Source organism: Egretta garzetta, unplaced genomic scaffold, assembly GCF_000687185.1.
Source record: "Egretta garzetta isolate BGI_Z169 unplaced genomic scaffold, ASM68718v1 scaffold383, whole genome shotgun sequence".
Lineage (NCBI taxonomy): Eukaryota > Metazoa > Chordata > Aves > Pelecaniformes > Ardeidae > Egretta > Egretta garzetta.
Window position 1 is genome coordinate 1,618,787 of NW_009259100.1, and position 8,725 is coordinate 1,627,511.

Consider the following 8,725-nt stretch of genomic DNA (forward strand, 5'->3'; position numbering starts at 1 on the left):
CGCTGCATGTGAAATTACACCGACTTTGATTCAGCTCAAGTTCCCAGTGCTCCCTCCACAATTCTCATTGTGTGTCAGGACCCAGTTTCAAGTTCATTACTTTCATGTTTTGAATTAGCACCTACCATCTGCATGCAAATGTACTATTTGCAGCTAACGTTTCAACAGCTTTCAAAAACCGTGAAAACTCTCAGCAGCAGCTCGGTTCTTCCAGCACTGCTGCAGGACTCGGGTCCCTGCATGCTGTCCTGTGTTTTGCCATGGATTCACAGCATCACCAGGGCACATCATTAAACCACAATGATGGGCATATGACTTTACTGGGGAACGGTACAGAAAAACGACTGTGAGCTGCTTTGCACTGCATGGATGGAAGACACTACGGATATATGAACCACAGAGTTAAAAATGGGTAACTACGTATTTCTTAATCATCAGCTCCTGATTTGTACTGGGTTTCTCTTGCTGATTGCACGCAATAAGCTATCTACATGTCCTTTGTTTACGAATGCAAGAAAAACCCAATAGTATGTCTCATCTCTCTGCTAGTTCTTGATAGAAGGAGCATTCCGCCTGTAATTCTGCAACTGGTATCACACCAGATCTGGAGACTGCCCAGCCTCTGCCATAATTCAGCTGGTTTTATGCTTCCTTACAGCTGGTGGTGGGGAGCTAACTGGTGGTGGGGAGCTAACTGATTTACACCACCCAGGGTCCGTGTCAGTCTGATAGGCAAGATAGTTTTTCCATTTGAGCGTATGAACCGTATTAAAGAGACCTGCCATACATTTGCAATTAGGCACTGAAAAATAAAGTGGCAAAGCTCAACATCTGCTTTGGAAAAGCTCTGGTTTAAGCCAACAAAACGGACTTTCACAAACCTGTGGGCAAAACGCAGTTTTAAAAAAATGGGGTTTTTTCCCAGGGCACGAGAGCCGCAGGACCAAGAATAGAAGGATGAGTTACAAGCCTTTCAGAGCAGAGATTTATCATGGAAATTCTGACAACCATCAATGTGAGCAATGCCGCCAGGCACCACTCACAATCCACAGCATCTTTCAAACCTGTTGGGGGTTTTTAGAAAGGGCTAAAAATAAATGCAGAAATGCAGCAATACACACACACATATATATATTATTGTTTGAAAAAGAACAGGTGGTCCTGCCAGCAGTATAAACACGGATTACTCCTGAAAACAGCTAACAAACGCCCAGCTAAGCAGCCTTTCCTAGCCATACAAGCAACACATTCAGAGCTCTCCTTGAGTTCTCCTCCTCTGCAAGCCATAATCATCTGGGATCCTGACTCTCTGTCATGACGAGGCCTGAGGACTTCCAAGTGTCTCGATCTCCTTCAGCCAGCATATTCACATGATTATTCTGCCCTCCTGACCTCCCGCAGATTACTGCCCTGCTGAAAATAACGCACATGGAACAGCTGGTGGGGCCAGAAATGTCTTGAATGTAAATAGCACGGGTCCCTGAGATGAGCTTTATGTCCCCTCTTCTAGCTCCCCCCCACTTGATCTGACCCCCATCCTCATGTAACAAAGAGGAGCACATACTGAAGGAGAAAAAGGACCAGGGCGCTACGGACAGCCCGCAAGGGCTCAAACAGCCAGTCTGGATGACTGCGTGTTGAAACCATCAGCTCCACCACCTGCAGCAAAGGCAAAGAAGAAAACGGGAAGCAGCCTTGGAGTCTCAAAACATAACCTAAGCCTGCAGCAAAATAAAAGGATAAAGGGCTCTGGAGCACAGGTCATATGAGGAGCAGCTGAGGGAACTGGGGTTGTTCAGCCTGGAGAAGAGGAGGCTGAGGGGAGACCTGATCGCCCTCTACAACTCCCTGACAGGAGGTTGTAGCGAGGTGGGGGTTGATCTCTTGTCCCAGGTAATGGGTGATAGAATGAGGGGGAATGGCCTCACATTGCACCAGAAGAGGTTTAGGTTGGACATGAAGAAAAATGTTTTCACTGAAGGGGTTGTTAAGCACTGGAACGGGCTGCCCAGGGAAGCGGTAGAGTCCCCATCCCTGGAGGTATTTAAAAGACGGGCAGACGAGGTGCTTAGGGACATGGTCTAGATGTAGAATAGCAGTGTTGGGTTAACGGTTGGACTCGATGATCTTAAAGGTCTCTTCCAACCTAAACAATTCTATGATTTCACCCCAGGTTCCAGTTATGTCTCCCCAGTCCACAACATGAAGAAGACAGAGGTCGCCGGTTGCATCACACACACAAATCCTACTGTTTGGTCACTTCTTTGTGAGTATGAAAGCGTAACAAAACAACTCACTTTGCTAGGAACCCACTGTAAGGCTCCAAATGATCTCTTCGTGGTCCTTCTCCCCCAGGTGCTTAATAAAAACTAACTGTAGTCATTTACACTTGCACCGTCTCATTTTAATTTCACATCATCCCAAACCACTGGGTGTAATATATATTCACAAGAAGCAAAGAAGGCGGTGAAGATTAAAAGCGCCAAATGGTTAAACGCTGCCACAGGGGAGCACATCTGCCACTGCCTCAGAGGACCGAGCCCCAGGATGCAGCATCTCAGCCCCAGTGAAAGACCAGCATCTCTCCCACCGCACCCAGGCACAAAGAGTCCACCCAGCGTGGCTGGGAACAGCTTATCCAGCTTGCTTCTGGAGGCTCCTACTTATCTCAGCCTCCATTTGCATGGGATTCAAAGCTGAAGAGAAAACTGGCCTGCTGTTATCCCAGAGAGGCGCATAATTGAGTCGGCATGATGCCGCAGACTACCAAATGCAGCAGATGGCTGTAGGCATCATCCAGTTTAGGATGACAAAGTTCGAACAAAAGGAAAACAGAAGGCGAGGAGCGCATCTCCTGCGCTAGGTTAAGGGGGCAGGGGACAAACCTTCATGCAATCGGTATGTCGCCCAGCACACAGACGGCTTCCAGCTCTCCCGCTGCCACACCGGCAATAACCAAATGCCCAAGCCTGTAATTTAAAAGGAAAAGAGAGGGAAAACCATGTTGTCCCAGGCAAAAGCAACATGAAACAACTGACTGCCTGATACCCTGTTTCTAAAATCCACAGAAGAAAATCTCAAAAAAAGTCCCCATGAGCAACCCTAAATGCCACGACTCTGACTTCCAGGACTGTCCCATATAAACTGCAGGAATTCAGAAATAAAATGATAACCTGCAAGGATCGACACACACCATTTCACCGCTGGAAAGTAAACCACTGTTGCGAAAGCGTGCAGAAAAGGAGACGAGATGCATAGATCTGTACGCCATACCATGAACAATACCTCATGGGGAGGGCTTGGTCTGCAGTGGCATTTAGGAGTTTATTTTTACTGATTCCACCCCAAAGGATCACAGAAATTAGGAGTGGAAACATTCCTGCCATTTCCCCAGGCGCCTTGCTTACAAAGCAGCTGGCTACAAGGTTCACAACGACAGACAGACCAGAGTAGACAGGAGTGATACAGCTCCATGGGAAGCAATACAGCACACTTGAACAATTTATAAATAAATTTCTGCTCTTTGTGAATGCAGCACAGCTTACGTGCCCAGACTGACTAGTTTATAATAGCCACTGTGGTCACCGATCCTTGCAGGACACAGAGACATCATCATTAACTCTTCAGTTGGGAATGGCAAAAGCTCTTTCAGCTGCAGGGTAAAGCAGCCTGAACATGTTTCAGTGATTCTGAACATGAATACTGCATGTATTCTTGCCCATGCTGCCAGAGCGGAGACCTGCCAGTTATAACACCTGAGATTTCAGTGGCCGTAGTCACTTCAAGGGACCAGAGCGAAAGCACCTTAACTGTACTCGGGGAGCAAGTCAGGGGAATGGTTTGGGGTAGAAGGGTAGGAAAACACTTTGTGCTAGAGCAGAGCAGCAGATACCCCACTCAGAAGGGGCTCTGGCAAGTGAAGTACCTGGCTGTTAAGACATATTCCGTGCAGTTTGCGGAGCTGCCCCAAAACAGACACATGCCCCACAAAACCTGGCCAGGGAGACGTCATGCTTGGCATGAGCTGCTTGTGGCTCACTTTGGGCAGTCGGTCACATCAGCCTGGTTATGCCACCCTCCTCTGGCAGCCAGTGTCACTGCCAGGTTCCCAGGGCAGCTGCCACCTGTGCTGCAGAGAGCTGTGGGAGAACATTTCCAGCCCGCTCCCCTCGCTGAGCAACAAGCACTTGGGAAGAAACCACAGAAACAAGGCAATGTAAGTCTATTTTCTGACCCCTACCATTCAGGGGGAAAACTCACCACCTACCTAAGAAGTGCCCAAATTTGATTTGTGCCTCTACCATGCAGTCATTTTACGGTAAATCTCTGATTTACACAACAGCTATAGACCTTTGTGCAGGGAGAAGACATTTGCCTAATCCAAGAAACAATAAAACACTGGAATTCACCAGCCTAAATTGTTTTTTTGGTGGATATTTTTTAAATGCTGGTGGATATTTTTTAGATGCTATTTAATTTCAGTCCATGTCGTGGAACAAAAACCTAATTGTGATAGTTGGTCGCATACCTTACCAATGTATCAGCCACACAATGACTGTGTGGTTTGGTTGAATTATGAAACTCACTAGGACTCAGTTTCCTCTTCAAGAAAATGAGGATGTAAATGCAAACTCACCATAGAGGACTGTTCTGAGGTGTGACACATTTGTGAAACACTATAGAAAGGTAAATAGCAGCAATGGTAATACTTTGCAAAGGTAGTAGTCATTGTAATCTGGTTAAATTCCAGCCAGGAAGAAATTTGCACTCTGCTTTCAGAGAGAAAGGTTTCCTGAAAGTTACTTGTTCATTATAGTTTGCTAACTTCCCCCAGTGAGAAAAAGCTCACCCACAAGTGGCCTTCTGCTCCTTGTCTGGTCACAAAAAGCAACAGAAGGGTAAAAATAACAGGTCCTTTGAAAATGTTTCTGTAAAGACGATGCATCTTAGAATAAATTTCTACACAGTTGGACAAAGAAAAAAAGGGCAACACCATTTGCTAAAAAATTGACAGCCGCCTGCTATTTTGGAGAGCTCTCCTCTAATTGCACGCACCTGCTGTGGCGTGGTATATTCTAAAATATATCTAAACAGTAATGCTGCTTGGCAGCAGCCAAGTTCCCCCAGGAGGGACCCCTGCAGTCCCAGTCTTCACAACTTCACAGAAACTGGGGTTTTCTTCCAGAATAACATTCAAATAGAAATTCAGTAAATTCACTGGGAGCCTCTTTCCTTGTTCCGCCTCTGCTCATTTCTATTGCATCACATCTCGCTCTCTTCCTCCTTCCCTCCCTCCCCTTATCTACATTTTCCTATTCCCCTTTCTCCCCACAGCATCCTTGCCCCCACCCTCCCCCTCAACACAAGATGTAGGCACAAATCCTCCATTTGTTATTTTCTTGGCTTCCGAAATATTTTTTCCTTCTCTGCTCTGGTCTTGCCTCTGGGTTTCACATGCTGTAAGCTCAGAAAACTGAGGTAACCCTTTCGGAACATCACTGCTTTGAGAGACATGAGGAGATCATCAGATACCCCCATCAGCAAGTCCTGGTGGCTATGCCAACCTCTCACCACCTGCAGCAGCTCTTCCCTCTGGCCCTTGTACAGGTCACCATCCTCTCCCTCCTATTGCTCCTTCGCCCTTGTCCTGCTCCCCGCACGCACCAGCTGCCTGTGCCTCCTCTGGTGCCTCCTGCCACCACCCCTCCAACCAGAGGTCCTGTGAGCTCTGCTTGAGTCAACACCAGGTACTGCTCCTCAGAGACAGACAAAGGCATCTCAGAATTGACGCTCAAGGGACTTGGTTTCTATGCCCAGGTCTCCCTCCCAACACAAGGCAAATAATTCAGTTGTCTTTGCCACAGATTTTTATCTGCAATGTGGTATTTCTACTCCAGAATGGTTTGAGGATACCTGCCTTTAAAATCTGGTAAGCACTGAGCTGCTCTGGTGGCAAGGGTCATAGATGAGGTTCCAGCGGGTCCCCCTGGAGCAGGAGATCCTGGGTCTACCCAATGGATAGTTACAGGCACATGCATTCAGCCTGCGTTGAGCTTCTTTCCCAGCCTGATATCAGCTTGGCACCCATATCCACACAGGGCTCCTCTTTCTTTCAGGGGCGACCTCATGGGAACCAATCTTGTCTCTCTTTCTGTGATTTCTTTAATTACCTGCAGCTGAAAAAAAAATGGGAAGCGGGACAGCTGGAACAAGGGAGAGATAGATGGGATAGGAGGGTATGCTGGGGATGGGGACACTGTGTCCTCTCATCCTCACTGTCCCAGCTGTCCCCAGACAGGCTGCCAGCACTCGCTGCAGGTGCTGAGCTTTTGAATGCAACAGGGCCAAGCAAAGGGTCTCTGCTGGTGTAACAGGGCTGCTGATGCCAGGCCAGCAACCGTGATGTCAGCCCTTAGCATTAAGTGTCAGGTGTGGCTTTCCGACGTTCACCCTCTGTGTCACCTAGGGCGTGCCACCGGCAACAGACCAAAGGGGGAGCAGCAGGAAGCACACAGATACCAGAAAGCCTAGAGTCCAGGCAGGCAACAGACCTGCACGTTTCAGACCAAGCAGAAAATGAAAATCTTAGAAACAGAGGCAAAGACCTTCCCCAGAGGAAGGGATGCTCCGGACTAGGGCAGGAATGGAGCACAGAAGGGACTCCTTCACCCTCGTAACAAACCGCAGGCACTTTATGAGGCTCCAGAGACACTAATGCCTCACTGCAGCAATCCCCACTCAGTAGCTTTCCTGAAGACCTCATTTACTGTAGACACTCTCTTTGGCCCAGTCTCCACTGGATTTTTTCTGGTGTGCCACCCTTCAAAGACCACTTTCCACCAGTTCCAGGGTTTCAGGGAGTGCTCCAGTTCCCAACAGGCAGCACTCACTTCCAAACAGGAAAATCGGAAAGAGGGAGATAGTAAGTGCAGTGTAGTCAGGACTGCAGTTGTCTATGGACAAGTTAAAGAACTTATATTTACAGACAGTAAAATAACTGTTTGATAGCTTCCATCAATATGCCTAATTTCTGTAAAACTTCCCCTAATGTCCTTGGAGAGCTTTACAATGTTGGCACCCTGAAAGTGTAAAGAGAAACAGGGGAGCAAGACAGAGAGGACAAGGGTAACCAGGAAAAGGAGAGCACGAAGAATCATCAGCGCAAGTAGGAAGAGAGGCGGGGGGAGATAAAAGAGGTCCTGGGGAAAGTAGAGATCCAAACCTACAGGAAAGGCACACTAGAGCCTATAACATACGTAAGGAGGCAGGATGGCAGACAAGGGGGAACACAGGAATCCCTAATAAATCCAAGCCAAGCAGATGTGGTCTAAGGAGCAAGCAAACTGCTTACTCCCTGATAAAAATGCTACTTAATGCAAGAGTGACATCACCACCTTGTGATGTCTTGAACCAGAAGGTTCACAGGAACCAAGGAGACAGGAACCTGTCAATTGCTTTAAAACATCCAAGAAAGCCTTTATGAACACACAGCTCCCTAGCTTTCACATATATCAAGGCTATTAGTTACTATGCTAAAAAGATGCTAAGTAGCATTAAAGAGTTAATTTGTGCAGACCCACTGCGTCCCGTACATTGCTGCCAGGAAAGAAGACAACACGGTTTGAAGAAACAAGGTGTGGAACGTGCCACCTCCAGGCACTGGGTTCGCATTCACCCTGGGACAGCTTCGCCGGGGGATGCCAGAGGCAGCTCCAAAGTTACAAATAACCCCAAACCCTTCCAGGCCACACCAGGTTACCTACGTGGCGGGGCCATGCCTTCGCCCGCCTCACTGCCGCAGCTCACCTCCACCCCTGGTAATGGCAGCACCGCGTCAGCTCCCAAAGGCGCGGTGGGAACCAGAGGCCAGACAAGACCAGGTCCAGACTGCTCCCTTCCCGGGGTGCCTGCACCCGGGCATCCAAACTGAAAAAGACCTTGTTCAGCAAACTCACAGTGGGAAAAGCCCCCGTTTAAAGAAGAACGACAAATGGCCATCGCCACGTTCGGCGCTCACCGCAAAGCTTTGCTGGCGAGATTAGCGGGGTGACCAAGGACGGGTGGGGAGAGAAACAAGCGACAGGGGTGGCGAGCCCTTCCCTCCCTCAGCAAAACAATTCGGGCAGGGGCAGGAGGGGGATTTCTCCGGCTGCTCACGCAGCATCCACGCAGGCCGGTTAAAAGACCAAAGGCCAGGTTGGATGGGGCTCTGAGCAACCTGATCTAGTTAGCAGTGTCCCTGCTCACTGCAGGGGGGTTGGACTAGATGACCACTAGTGGTCCCTTCCAGCCCTAAACATTCTATGATTCTATGATTCTAAAGCGCTGCCTGCGGGCGCCCGGCCCCGATCAGCCTTGAGCTGAACGCGGTGTCCTCCACGAAGTTTCCTTCCCAACCCACGGCTGTGAACGGGAGGGCACAGGCTGCCCCGCCCGGATAACTAAGCGCAATGCACCGCTAAGCACCGCCGCGGGCTCTTCCGCCTAAACGCACCGCTCCCGCGGCCAGGCGTGACCTGCAGAAGGAAAAACTGGAAAACAAAACAAAAATAAAACACCACCCCAGAGGGACCCGAGCCCTCCCCTCCCGGGAGGCCGCACGCTCGTGCCCAGGGAGCGAGCCCCCAGGGAGCGCCCGGCCGGCCGCTTCCCCACGGAATAAATGGAGTGAGAGAGAGAGACGAGGCGGCGGCAGCGGGCAGGAAGGCTGCGAGGCCCCGCTCCT